We start from the raw sequence: 18,793 nt of genomic DNA, 5'->3' as shown, positions 1-18,793 counted from the left end.
CTTCACAGCTAGATTTGTGTTTTGATTTCTCGTTCCGGTTCCCACTTTTGGCAGTTCTCTGTGAAAAAAGTGGAGGCGTTCATGGCTCTCTCACCAACGTGCGAAACATCTCCGTTCCCAGACAAGGTTGTGCAGACAGACAAGACGTGTAGCCTTGGGCTGTAGCCAGATATACACACAGAAAGCTTGAGAAATCCACAGGGCATTTTTTCCCCTTTGTGTGGGTGTGCATGTTTCTTACTTGCCCATTAATGTCAGTCTATATGTGTCTTTGTGTGTGTATTAGAGAATGGTTTGTAGCTGTCTATGTGTGGAGATGTGTTCGCTTCTACCCCCTTGTCCTGGAATACCACTATTTCTCTGTCATGAATATTTACCAAGGCGGGTTCATGGAGTTTAAGTGTTGCAGGGAATCTTCGGCTGGGGACTTGTTTAATCCCAACCCCGTTCTGTCTGAGCTGCTCCCAGGTGCCCCGGAGAATAAGCTTTGGGAGGGGATGTGAGATGAGGAAGGGAAGAGAGACGCCACCACTGAGGGGATGCGTATCGGATTGTGTGATGGAAGGCTGAATAATTTCTGTTTTTACATGCACTTATAATGAAGTGAGGATTTTTTTTAAGGCCTCTGGCCAGCTGTAAATCAGGTCTAGGGCTTTCAGCTGAGAACTGGATTGACAGGCTGTCCAGACGGGTCCTCTCTTTTTTTTAATTTATTTATTTTTATTGCTGTTAAACCAAAGTCGTGTATAACCTAATGCAAACCCATAAGGCAGGTGCGTAGGAGGATGGAATATAATGAAAAAGTGGTGGGCTCCCACACACTGTCAGCACATGATTTGATTAAAGAAGCAACATTTCACAGGCCTTCACTGGAAATTAAACCAACAGACTGCAACACTTAAGGGGTAAAATCATAACAGCACCTGAGACAATTGGATATTCATAATCACTCAAATACATATGTAAGTTAATGTACATCAAAATCAGAATTAGCTTTATTGGCTGAGTAAATACTATAGATTGTATTGACTTTTTTTAAGACACGTAAAAGGCTTCAAAATTAACAGCTGGCATATTTGCTGGTGTATTTTATGTCGTAGAACAAAACATGAAGTTCTCGTACATAACAACCTTATTTCAGGCATCTTTTTAAAAACTCATTTCAAAAACCAAGTGACTTCGAGACTAGGAATCCGGAAGTGCTAAAATGCCAACTCATTTCTGGGTTTGTGAACTCATTCCTGGACAAGAGGTTGGAGCTAACCCTAACACTACCTGCTAGCTTGGTTAGCATTGTGCATTTACAGTCTATAGATAACTGTACTAATGCAAATGCTAATTTTCACTAATGAAAAACAGGCTTCAAACAAAATATACTTACTGGAAAAACTGAGCATCCGACACATAAAGTGTTTTAGCAGCTGGAGGCTTTTTTTTGTAGCTGTTTTAAATAAAAATGACGCTTTTCGCTGGCGTTTTTTTTGCATTGAGACGCGTCTTGCCTGGCGTTTTTGGCCGGAGCGCTCTGACTTCAACTCAGAGTGGAAAAGCGCTCCACATCATCTTTTTTCCCATTGTCCAATCAGATGATTTGAGGGGCGGACCTTCTGTGTTGGTAACGACAACAAGTTTACAGTTGGTAAACAATGGAGGAAAAACTGGTGGTAGCGGTTGCTGGATACTCAGAGCTATACGGCCCGACGATAGACAGCAGGTTGTCAGACTGCCCCTGAATCATCCTAAAATATGCCTGGAAATGGCCATCATTGAGGTGAAGCTATGGCTATGCCTATACTCTATGAATCTGAGGTTATGCCTTGGTTAAGTTCCCTACATTGACGCTGTAGTAGCACCTTTTTAACAGATGGCACTCACCTATCACTTAAAGCAGCCATACACTTGAAATGAAATGAAATTTAAACTGGTGAGTTTTATAAGAACTTATTTTCCATGCAGTTGTCTTGAATTGAGAAATTAGCTACAGAGACCAAAACTGTTTTTGTACCAGGCTGTAAATATGTTCATTTATGCTATAAAGTTGGACTTTTTAACATGGGTGTCTATGGGGATTGACTTGCTTTTGGAGCCACCCTCAAGTGGCCATTTGAGGAACTGCAGTTTTTTGGCTCTTGTGCATCTGCTTCTTTTTTTTTTTTTTTTTTTGTTAGCCCCTGAGGTTGCCACTTCATTTACACATAGGGATTTGACTATTACTCTCGATATACTTGCACAACAGCTAAAAATGTAAAAAGCTAAAGAAGGTAAACATAAACATTTTACTCATATAACTCATTTGACATTGAGCTAAATGCTAATTCCAGCATGCTAACATGCTGACAATAATAATGCTAGCATATTGATGTTCAGCAGGTATAATGTTCACCTCTATCACCTTAATTTAGCATGTTAGCATGCTAACAGTGGTAATTGGCACCAGTTCCCCAGTGGGAATGTTATCAGTTGTGCAGATGGTCTTTATAACTACCTGGGAGTCATTACTTTAGGCCTTTGTAGCAGTTTCTCACTTATACTGTTGATGGACTTTGGACATTTCCTGCATTTTTAGAGACTTAATCCATCACTCTAGTGGTAACTGATCTGAGAGAGCCACAGGTGAGTTATTAAACCAGGGTTCTAATTTAGTTACCCACTAAATAAATAACACTATTGATGTAGTCTGTCCCATACACAGTCTGTTGGTAAATGATCTAGTCCTGCCTGGGCCATTTAGGAAATTTCCAGATATTTGATTATAACTGCGATTGCCAAGTTTAGACGAGCCGCTATATGATATTATCACATTCACATCCTGCTTGCTTTGGCAAAGAGCCACTCAGCGGTGCTCAGCAAAACCTGGATGCCAAGATACACCGGCGTTGAGGCGGACAGGCGAGGGAGTCTCGGCTAACAAAATCACACTCCTAGCTGCTGTCTGTCGTCTTGCTCTGGAACATTAAGCTCACAATGTGTGGACTGGACAGCTCTTCGAGGACACGGCTCTATTCGCATCTGATCACAAAGGCATAAAGTCCGCGCACATGCATTTCTCTCCTGCAGTGCCCTTTATTATAATTTCCTGCTGCTGCAGTTTCATCTTGGGGCTGATTTTGTCCCTTTCAGGTTTGCCTGTAAACACCATAAATCACAATGAGCCTCGCTGCTTCTCCCACTTTTACATCTCTGTAACACTGACTGTGTAAAGTCGGTGCTAGACTGCTGTTGCTGCTCTATTCTAATTAAAGCCTCATCATTAAAAATTGAACACTACCTTATTACTGTATCGCTTATTATTTCCATTACGCAGCATTTAGAAAATACTAATATATATATTTTATATATTATATTTTATAAGAAGGAATCTCTCTGTATTAGTGGTTCCTAATCTTTATTTTATCTTGTTACCAATTAAAGGTAGTACAGTAGCCCAGAACAGACAAACCAAACACTGGCTCTAAATAGGGCCGTTCGTGGTTTCATGTTGCCCACTGAAGTTAGCAGCCCCTCCGTGACGTGCCAAACAGCGTCGGAAAAACACTGACTTTTAATGTGAAACTGTTTTATTCAGGGGCGGCAAGCTGGTGCAGTAGTTAGCGCCATCACCTCACAGCAAGAGGGTTTTGAAACCACACGTTCTCCCCGTGCCAGGGTGGGTTTTCTCTGGGTTTCCTGGCTTCCTCCCACAGTACAAAGACATGCAGGTTAACTGGTGACTCTAAATTGCCCGTAGGTTTGAATGTGAGTGTGAACAATTTACTGTCTCTAAAAATCTGCCCTGCGGTAGCCCGCCTCTTGTCCAATGACAGCTGGGATAGGCTCCTGCACACCCTGTACCAGAATAAGTTCCCGGTTAACACCTCCTGAACATCTGGATCCTAAGTTATCAGAGAAAAAGGTGAGCGCATATTAGCAAGTGCTGGGCTAGTGGCCCTTCTGCAATGAGCTGACACAACTGGTCTGAGGAGCAAAGGCTTTGCTTGGTCGGGCTCTGAGACGTGTTGAATTTACAGCTCATAGCAACTTAACATGATACAGCTTCCGGCTGTTGCAGCGACGCAGACCTCCTGTCTGTTTTTGTGAAACCATTTCCCTCAGTGGAAACAAAGCTTTTATTTACTTTAATTTCACAGATAAGAAACAATAGATTGTGAAGACAATAAAGCCTTCAATAAAGCATTTTAAGTCTTGTGTGTGATTTATCCTGGCTTCATATGAGCAGAGGAAATCTCTGCTCGTTGCTAGGCTAATTTATACAATGTAAAATGCCATAGGCTTGTGCTAATAACATTAGCATGTTATATTTGTTTGGAAAACGTGTTTAGTATAAGACAGTTGTTTTGTCAGTGAACCTTGTGAGTTGTAATGGAGCCAAATTATGTACCGTTACCTTTGTTAAATGTTGCTGTTGTCCCTGGTTTTATATGAGAAGAGAAAAAGATCACTAGCTGCTAGGCTAATTTATACAATGTAAAATGCCATAGACTTGTGCTAATAACATTAGCATGTTGTATTTGTGGGAAATATGTGTTTGTCTGTGAATGCTGTGAGTTATAGTGAAGCTGATTTGTGTTAGTGTTTGACATTGTTGTTATTAAGCCATGTTTAATGTGTGTTTAATGTGTGTTTAATGGGGGTTCTTGGGTGTGTTTTGAATCAACTAAATTTCCCGCCTTACGATTTATTTATACGTATAATTGATAGAGGCCTGAGGACGTAAAATTATCAAGTAAATCGTTCCAAAAAAAGCAACGATTGTGTTGGAGAAACATATTTTGCCTGCTTTCCTATCCTGTTAATCATCTCATGACCTTTGAGATTTATCCTGAGATTCATTTTTGGAGATCTGAACTGTTTTTGGAGGCATTTTGATTTTGGAAGTGACACACAGCAGCAGGTCAGAGAGGACTTCTGTAAACACAGCGTTGTGCTGAACTGATTCAGGGGCCTGATAGCAACTCAGAGTGACATCTCTCTCTCTCTCTTTCTCCGGCTGTGTGTGTGTGTGTGTGTGTGTGTGTGTGTGTGTGTGTGTGTGTGTGTGTGTGCGTGTGCGTGTGGCAGCAGTTGCCCTCAAAGCTTATCTCTATAAATGGATTTGTGTTGGTGCACTCGGAGATCCCGGTGTGATGCTCTAATCTGATTGACCACAACCCCGGAGAGGTGGATGAGTCAAAGAGCCAAGTGTGTGTGTGTCTGTGTGTGTGTGTATGCATACAGATGTGTGAGGTGTCCATCCGTCTTTGAGCTGGTATTTGTCACCTTGGTTCTGTGTGTATTCAGCTGAGCTTAGCGTCTTGTCGGGGGAAATAACAGCTGTATGAGAGTTTCGGTGAAACTGTGTTTTTGGGTCTGGAGCTGTAAATCTCACACATGCAGATGTCCACATGTCGGACAATCTATTACACCCTCAGATGAAGCACAGAGAGGTGATACACAGAAAATACATTGCCTCTACACACACACACACACACACACACACACACACACACACAGACCTAGCATCTGGCCTGCTGGAGAGCTGATACAGTGCCAGAGATGATTTGTCATTTCTGTGTGCTGCCTGTGTGTGTGTTATGCTTCTGTGAAAACTCTTCAGGTTTGTTCTATTTGAATATGAAGCAAGTGTTCACCTCATGTACTTAATGCTAATTTAAATGCACAAGCGTTCTTCATGTTTACCAGACACAAACGGCCAGTGCTGTGACTACAGATATTAGTAGCAGTTATGGACTTAATCTCAAATCTTAAGAAATGCCAGGAACTTGCTCTATTTGTTCCTCTTGCAACTTTGAGATAAGCACAAATGAGTTCACCAGAAAAACCACAACACTTAAATCATTTCACCATCCATGTGGTATAAATCTTGTATGAATAACGCCCATATTTATGTAGTGTTAATCACATGCGCTGTGGTAGTCGGTGTATGACTGTGAGGAAATGATACACTGATAGCTGTAGACAGTCACCGAGGGCTGCCTTGTACACCACATGCTGTCTGTGAGCTCCTGCTTTCCCTCACGTAAACTCTGTAATCAACACAGCGATGATGATTGTGGAGTTGTAGCTTAGGAAAAAAATGAGGAAACTGGTTGTTTTTTATTAAAGATAAGAAAGTATGTGAGGAATGGCGTCGAGGTGGGCGTTGTTGTTTGAATCAGTCACTTCACCTTCAGGGCACCACCTGGGGAATCTCAGTTGGCAGGTAATAACCCGTTATACCCAATACATGTTTCTGACTCTTGGCTATCTTTTCTTACCTTTTTCAAGTCCAGTACCCGCTGGCTGGGTGGGACTGTCGCCGCAGCAATGACCAGTCAATGCTGTGAGAGGGCACAAATCAACAGTGACCCTTCTTAGATGGACTACAGCTTGTTTCAGTCCACACTAGGGCTAAGAATATTCCTAGTTGACCAATAGTCGTCATTTAGGACCATTAGTCGACTAGTCGACATATTTACGACATTAATTTGATTATTAGATTATATATTTTGTGCAGGGCAACACAATGGTTTGAGTTGAAGGTGTGAGAAAGAATAGTATCAGTAACATTGTTAACACTGTGCTACATTACAGAGAAATACAAAACCGTACTAATGAACCTTCATTAATATAGGCCTATATTTTATCTACAAGTGCACGTCACACACTGAGCGAGCCGCCTGTTAATGACGCTGTGGGCTAATGGGCATGTAGCTACTTCCATGTTTCAGATGATACGTCATGTTTGTAGTCGACCAATGAAGATGAGTTTACATATCACCTTGGGTTCGTCCTTCACCTTCTCAAAATGATCCCACACTTTGGATTTCCTGCCCGACATGTCATTAACTAGCCTGTGGAATAACCGCAGGTACCAGCCCTGGAAATTAACTCCTGTCTGACTGCTGAGCGTGGCCACTTCCTGTGTCTGTCCTTTCAAATGAAATTCCTATTAAGCCTTTCAGTACAGTAAAGTGAAGTTAGATAGTTGCCCCATAAGATAATCCTGCAAATAGCTGTCAATATCAAACTAAAATTACTTAAAGATACAATCTCGAGGATCTCTGATCTCTTATCCAGATATCTTGAAAAGTTAGTATCTGGATGAGGATGATCTCTTCCAGTGTTGCTTTGAAAAGCTGGCACAAAAGTAAGGAACATAGGATTTCCAAATCTCAATCATTCGTATCCAAGTGACATGATTTGAACAACTGGGCCCTGGAGATGCAAATATTTCCTTTCACTCCTCATCGACAGCAAGGTTCAACCAGGCCTCGTGATCCTAAACCGTTGTTTCTGGTGGACTGTAAACTGCATGCACTGAGGTAAACCAAATAACACTGAGCACAGCAGATGCCTCGGTTAGTCCTTCAAGTGGTGCAGCGGTTTAAGTGTAAGCTGACATTAGACCAAGCAGTGTTGACAAAACATAAACAAACCACCAGTCCGCTCTTGTTACTGTTTCAGGCATATTCTTATTACGCAAAGCAACAATGGGCAAACGTAAAATGAGGAGATGACATCATCGTATGGACAACAGGCCAAAACATAAGCCCCATTTCCACCAAACACTTTCAGTGTGGTACCTTTGGAACCAACAATAACCCTTCAGACATGGTACCTAGACCCTAGTGTTTCCACCGCAAACAGTACTCTTAAATGTGGGCGGGTTGTTGTCACTCACTGCTCCGTCCAGCACTCACTGTATTTCCTCATTACCGGTGACACAGATGGAAGTCTGCACCTCGTTTATCGTCCACAGAACGAGGCTGCACGCCGACATTTTCAGAACAAAATAAAACAGGCTGCAGTGAGAGTCTCTCTCCATGGGATATTTAAAGATAGCAGGGTTGTGCATTTAGTCCTTCTCAGGCAAGCTCAGGGGTTTAGTGTTGCTGGAGCCCACAGGAACTACGCTCTGCGATGCTTTTTTTTCCCTCTGAGTGACTATTAGAACACACGTAGTTCACATAATCTGGTGGAAATTTCTATATATAAATGCTTGAAGATCCACTCATTACTAAGAGAGTATGTCATATAAAAACTAAAGTGATGGTCAAAGTTTTCACAGTGAAATTTAAGGTGTGTTGATGGATTCATCACGTCACCTCATGCATTGAGTAACAAATTACAAATTAACGTTCCACCTTAAAAGTCACCAGCAGTCGGCCCAGTGAATTAAGTTATTTTTTCTCAGACTCCAGCTGCTGTGAGAGGCAGCAAAACATCCTTTCATTTCATAGTTACAGTTTACTAATAAAACTCTCCACAGTATGAACAGTGGTTACATGAGCCTCAAAACCAGCCACAACTCAGCCCTGAGCAGAGTGACAGTCCTCTATTGACCAATCAACAGACTGCAGTGTTCACAGCTCCACCTTTTAGTACCAGATCTGTGTGCTAGGTACCCCAACAGAGGGGGGACCAAACATGGGGATGGTACAGAACGGTTCCACTGGTACCATCCACAACTTTTTACAGTGGAAACGGAAAAGAAGCGTACTGAACTGAACTGAACCGTATCTTACTGCTCGGTAGAAACGGGGCTATTGAGAAAAATATGTTTTCAGAAATATGTGTATACATGTAGACAGCACCTTATACACACAAATCTTATTCTGCCTTCGGCTGCTTTCATGTGTCGCTGTGTTTTTCCCGAAGCCTGATGCTCTGCATCCGATTGCATTACAGAGAGCTTCTTCTATTATTCAATAGTTTGCTTGATCTGATTCCACACTGTCAGACCTCGTATTATTTATTTATGAACTTTGAGATGATGTGTGATTTGAAATACTCCCTCACAGTGCTTTCCAGGAACTTAGGTGTAAATTGAAAACTATATTACGCAGGATTAACGATAGGATCTTTTTAATATATATTCTCCCTTCCGCTCTATCTGGCCTTCTGAGCATGGACTCTTTTAGCTCGTGCCATTATTTGGCTGTCATGGAAATCCTCAAGCATGACAACTCATTTCCCAGGATGTCATAGAGCAAATGTTGACTGCCTGTTTTTATTGAGCTCCAGGAGGGAAAGGGGTGTAGATGGGGAGGGGCTGGAGGAGACGTGTCCATTCATTTGTCGTTACAGCCTAGAAAAAGAGAGAGAACCCCCCTCCACACCTCCCTTTTGCTCGGCTAGACGAGAACGTCGCCATAGCAACCACTCGGCATGCTCCCCGCCGCTGGCAGGTGAAAATCTTGTATCTCCAAAATGTCAAAGTAGCAAGAGCAGAGAGGGGAGGACTTGTGAGCGTTTGGTTTTGAGTTTTTGCAGTTTGGGGAAATGGTTTCATATTTTTTAAGAATGTAATCGAGTTTTCACCCAGAATTCTTAAGTTAAAGGTAGAACTGTCCTTACGAGGTTTCCACATTCTGCCTCCAGATTCTTTGGCTGCTCAGCGTTCCCAGGTAGATAAATTGTGCTCCTTGTCCATTTTTTTCCCTCACACACCCCTCTCCTCCCTCCATACACTCCTCTCAGGCCTCCCGTGGGTAAAAGCAGGGATTATATATGAGATGGCACCAACCTACAATCTCTACTACAGCTTTTTGTGCACACTATACTCCAGTATTTTCTCACACAAATAGACTGAAATAGTAAAAGAAAAAAGCATCCAGTGACACATCTGACTCTCTCTGGGATCAAATAAATATGTGGTAACGAGATGGAAAGAGGCTTTATGTAAAACTCGGCTTCAAATCTGGGCTGATGTGCATTGTTTGCTGTGTGTAGATTTAGAAATCGGGGAACCTAATTTTTATTTTTGTTTTTTAAATGAGGTTAGCCTGGATATGAAATGATGTGCACAAGGAGTTGGTGTCTGCTGGATTTGCTTTAAAGACGCTCTGTAAATGTGCCCCCTAAAAATAACTCAAAGTCATTTCTTTACCATGCTTACATTTTGTGACCATCACCATTAGGGATGCACCCGTTTTGAAATTCTGGGGCGACACATGATTAAAACAAAAATTTGGTTTACAGCCGATACTGATGTTTTTATTGTTGTTGTTGTTGTTGTTGTTGTTTTTGTTGATCTTTCAGCCCTTCATTACACCATGTTTGAATGAGTACAAATTCAAATAAATTTATGAAACAACCTTTGATATGACCTTTCACATGAAAGGTCATATTGCAACATCTTTGCAAAAACGCTTAAGAAGTATTTTTACTGTATATAATACGGGTGGATGATAGGGCCCTATAACAATATCATGATACATCAGGGTATTTTTGCGATAACGATATTCTTGACGATATGACAAACTAGTAAAACCAAAAACAAGTATTATTAATTTAGGTTAACAGAATTGCAACAAAATTAGTGATATAGTTTTACAGTTTGCCTTCAAACATTCAGTAAAAACTAAAATGATCTCTCATTTCTTTAGTTTGTGAACAACAGCAGTAACTCAGAGTGAGATTCAGATTCTGTATACAATATTAACAGTTCAACAAAATAAAATCTACCACAAATTACACATTTAAACAGCTCCCAAATAAAAAAAAATGTCCCCTGGGATCTATATATATAAACCAACAGGTGATTTCCTTCTTTTAGTAAAATCCTAAATGATTGTTTTTTCCACCTGGACCTTTATGCTCTGCCATTTCTCCTCTAATCATCACGCTGTAACCTGTGACAGGCTGTTATGATACCACAACTATTACACATTCACATATACGGAGTTTTTGGTCGTTCCACGAGCGTCACGTAGGTTTATATTACCAAAGGTTTATGACAGGGGTGTTCAAACATTTTTGAATGGGGGCCAGATAAAACAATGTGAAAATACCTGGGGGCAACTGATTCTTGCATCAGATGGGTTTTTAAAAAAAAAAGTGAGACAAATTCAACCATTTTTATCTTTTAATGAACTGTTAATACGTACTACTATGACTGTCTGCAAACTGTATGATAGTCCTATACAGTATGTGAGGTGAAGGGTAAAAATGGGACGTGATCTTGCTCGATTAACCATTATTGTGTAAAGGGCCACATATGGTATATTTTGAAAGTCAAGCTGAGGGCCGATTAAAATTGGTCTACGGGCCACAATTGGCCCCCGGGCCAGACTTTGGACATGTCTGGTTTATGACTAAATCACTTGACGACACCGACTCCTGTGTGTGCATGGCGAGAGAGGAGAGGAAGAGACTTTGTGCTGCTGCCAGAGGAGCCGCTGAATGAGTTCCCTCTGAGCGGTAAGTCACTAAAAGAATCTGAGAAGTCCGGGGCTGTTCATGAAACATTCAGGACGCCACAGTTTATTCCACACTACTGAAGCTGCTCCTCTTTCTGGAACCACCTCGGAGTCGGTAATAATTTCACTTTCAGCTACGCTTGTTGTTGCCGTGGGTAACGGTATGACGTCAATATGTCAACAAGTCAAAATATAGCGAGTATCACAACATGAATTCTTCATATCACATTGAAAATTAAAGCAGTATTATCATGAGAAAGATGATATGGCACACCCTTAGTATATACTGCATCTACTCAAATTTCTCACTCTCATAGTACATTTTACAAGATTGCATTTGAACACATCATGATAACATTATAATTTACCTTCCACAATACTAATTTTTACCAAATAGAGCTTGAATGTATCCTAACGTAACTTATTGTAACCCCCGTTAGCTGTTAGTGTCGGCCACAGATTGCTAACAGCTAACAGGAAATAACAGGGTGTGTGTGTGTGTCTCTAACACATAGGGAGTTTTAGGGAGATCTTTTTTCTCAAAGGTGTTGGGGGGGGAGATCTCTGTTCATCCTTAACATGTTTTCCATTGTTTGCGACATGACATAACGCTGTCAGTCTTGAGCACTGCTTGTTAGCCTGTGCGAAATTAAAGTGATGCTACAAAAGATATTGGCCACTGCCATCGGTGAATGTCATTTTATTTGCCGATAGCGCACATCGCCTTTGCTCACCTTCTTCGTGCCAGCTTCACCATCTTCAGCTGGTGAGGAAAATGTTCACACTGTCTCATGAATTTCCCTCAAAGCTTAATGGCATCATTATAAGTGAAGGGTAACCTATAGAGGATATCTAAGCTGTTTCACAAGGCTCCGGGGTCTCCTTATTACCTCACAGCCTCGTCCTTTGAGGAAGCTGTCCTCTGCTTTAACTGCACTCTCCTCTTACTACATACCATTCCTGCACAACACAGGAACTGCATCACCTTCCCCCTCCTCCAGCCTTGGTACCTCATCTGTCTCTCTGTCTTTGCTGTGTCGTTGAGTGTCTTACATGGTCTCTGTCTGTCTTGCTCTCTGTTCAAATAAAGGTGGCGAGCAGCATCCTGTTAAGGCTTGTGGTGCCAGGCCGGCTGTTGCTCGGTGAGCCCCTGGAAGTGAAGTGCTAAGGCCCGAAAACTCGCAGCCGCCTGGGTCCAGGGATCGTCTCTCCTCGCTGGGCTGTAAGAGCACACCTCGCTCCCTCACCTCCAGCTTCTCTCCAACCTCTCACTGAAGACGACAACAATGTGACTACTGGTCTCTGTCAGAGCCATGTGACCTGCTATTATGGATCTGAGACTCCGCATACATTGAATCAACACTCATCCAGGTAATTTAGCACACTGTGACCTGCCTACATAACGCTGCATTAATGTATATAGCTGCTGATATGAACCTTGTATAAGGTCACACTTGAGGTTGGGGATGTTCTTGAAGACTTGGACACACAACTACCTTTGCTCTGCACAGGGCTGTTTGTTTTCTTGGTATTATTGACACACTTTTTTCCCCGGCATATTTGTGGCCGCTCAGTCATTTCCTCAATCTGGAGATTCATGGCTAGCGGTTGTTGTCTTTGTCAGCTGGTAGAAAGGACAGAGAAACAGGAAGTTGGACAGTAATGTGAAACAGTGGTGAGAACAGAGGCCTGCACAGTGCAGTGCACAGTAGTAAACATCCACTAAGTTGAGCGTGCATGCTGCAGTTTATTCAAATAAGCGGTATTGTTTGAAATATTGCATGGTACGGTTTGTATTCATAGTGTGTAAAAAGGTTTGGCATTTTTCAACTGGGTCCCTATTTTTCCATGTTTTGTGTCAAAGTGACTATTGGAAATTTTTTTAATTTAATCAGTACTGAGTGAGTGCAGCAGCGAAACAGGCTGCAATGTAGCGCGTTCTTCCCCTCAAGGTACGTCCACTAAAAGTGCTTGTTTTTGCCACTGACAGGCTCAGAGCGCTATGACAAGTGTCATTATAGAAATGATCCCTACAGAGAGAGGCCTCTTTGTTGAAGAGTAAGATCGTTTTTGTTTCACCAGAACAGCCCCAAAATCGCCACCCCCAAACCCACCAAACTCCATTTAAAAAAGTAGTTATTTAAGTGTGTATAGAGGCAGGGTATTTTCACATCTAAATGGGTAACTTCAGGGTTTATTTCAAGCAAACCAGAGTTGGTGATTGTTGGAACAGTGGAGAGACGAACTGAGACAGTTTTTCTGAGGTTTTTTGTTTTTGTTTTTGTTGGCATTGAAGTGTGTTTTCTGATAATAAAATTACTGTTTATTTAAATGGAGTCTGGTGGGTTTCAGGTTAACAACTTCTTGGACTGTTTCTGATTGAACAAAAAGATCTTACTTGTTAACAAAGAGGTTAAATTAAAAATAATAATCCAAAAAACAAGTACTCCTAGGGGCCACAGTAGGTCAGTCCATAGGTGCTCGGGTTGGGAACCGGAGTGTCGCCAGTTAAAGTCCCCCGTCCGGGCTAAATATGTAGTGTAGTGGTAGCTGGAGAGGTTACCAGTTCGCTTCCTGGACACTTCAAGATGCCCTTGAACAACTCAGTGAATCCCCAACTGCTCAGAGCGCCTATCCACGGGCAGCCCCTTCACTCTGACATCTCTCCGTTTATTGCATGTATAGGTCCTGTTTGTGCATGTGTGTGTATTTTTGTTTGACCACAGAGTGAAAAAAAAAATCTTCTTTCAGTGGATGTAAATTGACAGTGCGAACATGTCTCTAATGGGTACATTGTGACCTGTTTTGTCTCGCTCAATACTGGATCAAGTTTACTTTATTAATAGTCTGTTAATTAGAGTTACTTCTGGCTTTGTACTGGTATTTGGAACCTGATTAAGCCTTTAGCCCTGTTTCCACCAAACACTTTCAGTATGGTACCTTTGGAACCAACAGTAATCCTTCAGACATGGTACCTAGACCCTAGTGTTTCCACTGCAAACAGTACTCTTAAATGTGGGCGGGGTTGTTGTCACTCACTGCTCCGTCCAGCACTCACTGTATTTCCTCATTACCGGTGACAAGGCTGGAGTCAGTCTTTCTCAATAGGATATTTAAAAATAGTGGATTTGTGCATTTAGTCCTTCTCAGGTAAGGTCAGGGGTTTAGTGTTGCCAGAGCCCACAGGAACAACACTACTACGTTTTTTTTTTCTCCGAGTGAGGGTTAGAATATATAATATAATATAATATATATGCAGTTCACATACCCTGGTCAAAATTTATATATATAAACACTTGAAGATCCACTCATTACTAAAAGTTGTGTGTCATATAAAAACTAAAGTGATGGTCAAAGTTGTCACAGTGAAATTTAAGGTGTGTTGAAGGATTCATGTAGTTAACTCATGCATTGAGTAACATTACAAGTTAACGTTCCACCTTAAAAGTCACCAGCAGTCGGCCCAGTGAATTATTTTTCTCAGACTCCAGCTGCTGTGAGAGGCAGCAAAACATCCTTTCATTTTATAGTTACAGTTTACTAATAAAACTCTCCACGGTATGAACAGTGGTTACATGAGCCTCAAAACCAGCCACAACTCAGCCCTGAGCAGAGTGACCGTCCTCTATTGACCAATCAACAGACTGCAGTGTTCACAGCTCCACCTTTTAGTACCAGATCTGTGTGCTAGGTACCCCAACAGAGGGGGGACCAAAAATGGGGACGATACAGAACGGTTCCATTGGTACCATCCACAACTTTTCACAGTGGAAACGAAAAAATCGCCCCGAACTGAACTGAACCGTACTGCTCGGTGGAAACGGGGCTTTTGAGCCTTAACTGGAGACATAACTGCCTACGTTTATTAAAGAGGCAGATACTCCTAAAGTTTTTGCTCCTTAGAGCACATTGTGGCATTTAAGTGGCTGGTATAATTAAGACAGAGGACTAACAGGTATCACTTTGTCAGACGTGATGGGGAAACTAAGCAGAAAGAGATGGAGGTAAATCCAAATGTAAGGCAGTGAGTGATTTCTTTTTGCCTTTTTTTAATCGAGATGGTTCTTTCTCAATTTGCAGTCTCTGCCATCAACTGAGGTCACTGGGGCTTTCCCAGTTAGACAGTCTGCCTCTGTAGAATTAAAAAGAAAAGCACACATTCACTTTCCTGTTATTACAACCCATGCTCTGTGGCTATAGGAGATTTTATAACTGCGAAAGCCTCTCAACACCCATGCTTTTGACTTTTCTTGTATTTAATAATCCCCTTCATTGTTGTTCAAATCAAACATTTTGGTCTCTGCCAAGCTGTTTAATGACTTGTGGAGGTGTTGGGCCATAAAAAATAAAGAAAAAAGGAACATACAGTAGATGGACGAATGGAAAACAAAGGCTCAAAGTCTAAGACGGAAGGAAAGGGAAAGGAGAGGAGACTATGTGTGTGTGTTTGTGTGTTAAAATGTGTGGCTAAGTCATTGTCTCTCCACATGTGTCTGCATGTGTACGTATCTTATCCAGGGTTTTTGTCAGGAGTGTGTGGCAGTCTTGCTCCCATTTCCGCTCTGGAGCAGAGCGGTACAGGAAGACTGGCTGGTTGGCTGGCTGCACAGGAAAGGAAACAGTCTCTATCAAACAGCAGATGGAGGACAGCATGTGCTTACACTGCAGAAACACACACACGCACACACACATGCATGCAGTCCTGCACACATAAGGAACTGTGTGCAAATATAAGAGCTTTATCAAGAGTGTGAGATCGCACATAGCATTGTGCTGTGGAGAATCAGAAGTTTACACAGAGTTGTAGTTGAATGAGGAAGCTAGAGGACACTCGACTTTTCAGATGTGCTTTTGAAATGTTTTCAAAATAGCAAAGACATTTTTTTTACCTGCTGGAAGGTTGTTTTGCCCTCTTGACTTTTCTCAATGCTTTTTTTCTTCCCTCATTGTATTTATACTTAATAGTGCTGCAGTCCCCTGTAGCTCTTCAACCTTCAAATCTCTGCTCACCTCTGAAAAACAGAGCTGGGTCAGAAAGTACCTGCACATACAGTAAGCTTATGCTTTGCCTCGTTCGCAAAACTGGAGAAAAATAATATTATTATTAATACTAAACTAATATTTTTATTCACTAAACCAAAGCTGTAGGTCTTTGGGGCATGTATTTCCATTTAGCTTTTCAGTTCAGTTTGGTCTTGTCTCATAGGTATAGACACAAGCAGTAGGGATGCCACAAGAGCTGATACTTTATACCAAGTGGATGCCAAAGTTTTTGAAACACAACTGTACTCAATGTTCTCCAGTACCTTAGATACCAGGGATGCAAGACTTCCGGACCTGACGGGGCAGCATAAACACCTACAAGTGTTCTAGTCTACTCTTACACCAAAGAAGGAAAACATTGAGCTGTAGCAGCAGCAGTAACTTTTTGCTCGGCTTGTTGAAAAGAAATGTTTCTGAGGCCAGCAAATTTTTAAAAAATTCTTTGTAATGGGAGCGTCTACAGTGCTGCAAACACCAGCAGCATGACTTGGCGCTAAGAGTCTATCCTGCACCAAGTGCTGCGTAGGGTGGGCAATCAATCGAAAGTTAATCAAAACCAACATTCAGAACCTCTAACTGACGTAATCTTTCCCATCTTGGTAAATTTGTTTTTTTTAATGCTTTCCCAACTTGGTGTGTTCTTGTGTTGCCCCCTTAAAAACGTACAATTGCATGTGTAGTCACGTGACTCCGCCCCGTCCAGTCCGCAACCTGGAAGCAACATGGAGAACTCAAAACACGGAGCCAACTGAGCAACTTGAGCAGCTTGTGCTAAAGGGAAATGCCATGTCTATCGCACGTTTTTCTGAACAGAAAGGAACAGAAGGAAAATACAATGTAAACAGTGCAGAAAAACCGTTTCAGCATTTGAGCACAATCACGTTACCGGATATGAACAGTGCACGGCTCAGACAAAAGAGACTGACAAGCGCTCAGCAACAAGTGCCTCCAAAAAGAAGCAGCTCTTGACAACACAAGCAATTACACAATATGAAAAAGATTCAAGAAAATGGAAAGAAATAACTGACGCCATTTCCTGCTACATTACGAAGGATATGCTCCCATAGCTACAGTGTAGCACAGTGGGTTTAAGCACCCCGTTAAAACCCTCAACAGAAGACACACTGTGCCATCACGAAAATATTATGTTATGATTATAGACTGTGGTGCAAGTTATTTTTTACTTTTCACATGGCATTATCTTAAAAAAATATTTGTTTACAAGAGATGTAAGTTATTGGGCAATATTCAAAATGTATAATATTTATTAATATTTAAAAGTTATTAATTTTATACAGTCTTAGAGAAGTTGATTTTTACTTTAAAACTAAAATGTGACATTTTTGAAGAGATGTGTTATTTTCAAATATTTTACATGCCATTGTTTAAAATAATTTATTTTGTTTGCAAGAGATGCAAGTTATTTATTTTCTGCTTTTTTAGGGAACTCGCTTTTTATATTTAAACTAAAATGTGACCTTTTTCGTAAGACGTTTTCATTTCAAGCGACGTTTGCTTTGATTTCAATCATGAAATATTCAATCAAATTAGCATAAATAGTTCATGTGTGCGTGTTTCCTTCAATTATTTTAAAATCACAAAGATAAGATATGCACTCTTTCATTAGGAAGGTATCCCAGCTTTAACAGTTGAGCATATTTACAGTACAAACCTTGTCAGTGAATTATGAGGGCAAAAACCAAAGCAAAATAATCGTTCATTAATCGTAATCGAGGTAAAATGTTCAATTTATCGTGATATTGATTTGAGGTGATATCGCCCAGCCCTAGCGCTGCATGTTTACCGTTTTGTTCTGGTTGCTGAGAGTTGAAAAATGTTAAACTTTGGGTAAAACGCTGTGCTTGTCACTCAGCCTTCCAGTCACAGTGGAGAAGGGCTCCTCCGCCAGAACATTCTAAGTGTCACATACTTAATTTCCTGCGCTCTGGTAAATTTTCGTCACTTAATGGTGTGAATGTCTTTAATTTGGCCAAAATAAAAGTTCTCTTCTACTTTCATGTTTTAATTAAGGGGGACAAATACACATGTTCCAAATAATGAGGAGGGCGCCCTGAAATCTGCTCCTATGGAGGAGGGGCGGGACAGAAAGCTTACTACAACACTAGCCTTGGTATCGACTACTAAATTTGTAGTATCGTGACATGTCTACAAGCAGAACTGAGATTTTGACCCTTGTGTTACCTCTGTGGCCTGCAGGTCAAACACATTTGTCCGTTGTTGAGATTTAGCGACGCTCAATATGTCATCACCTCCTCCTCCTCCTGCCCCCCGCTTGGTGTGTACGCCCATGATTTCTGATGGCCTGTCATGCCTCCATGCCTCTGTCAGGAACTGTTAGTGGCGGGCCGGGTCTCTCCTTGCATGTCTCGCAGAGCTTTTGTCAGCAGCGTGTGAGGACTGGATGCTGCACTTCCTTTTTCCAAGAGGGCAGTGAGTTCTCCAAGAGGCCTTCGATGTAGGATAGTCATTTGTTCTCCATATGGTGTGTGTGTGTGTCCTCTCTCATTCGTGTAATAAGCCTGCTTAGGAGGGAGGACAATGAGGCACAC

The 18,793-nt window shown here is 41.5% G+C and overlaps 1 protein-coding gene across 6 annotated transcripts in view; it reads left to right on the top strand.

The window, feature by feature from the left end:
* ptprea (protein tyrosine phosphatase receptor type Ea) overlaps nucleotides 1-18,793 on the top strand; it is a 91,360-nt gene that overhangs the window by 34,243 nt on the left and 38,324 nt on the right. For all 6 annotated transcript variants that reach the window (XM_050060017.1, XM_050060015.1, XM_050060016.1 and 3 more), the window contains one exon: nucleotides 12,271-12,551. The gene's annotated coding sequence lies outside the window, so the exon portion shown is untranslated. The remainder of the gene's footprint in view (nucleotides 1-12,270; nucleotides 12,552-18,793) is intronic.

This window comes from Epinephelus moara, chromosome 13 (assembly GCF_006386435.1).
Source record: "Epinephelus moara isolate mb chromosome 13, YSFRI_EMoa_1.0, whole genome shotgun sequence".
NCBI lineage: Eukaryota > Metazoa > Chordata > Actinopteri > Perciformes > Serranidae > Epinephelus > Epinephelus moara.
The sequence above is the reverse complement of the archived record's forward strand: the minus strand, read 5'-3'. Positions and strand labels throughout refer to the sequence as shown.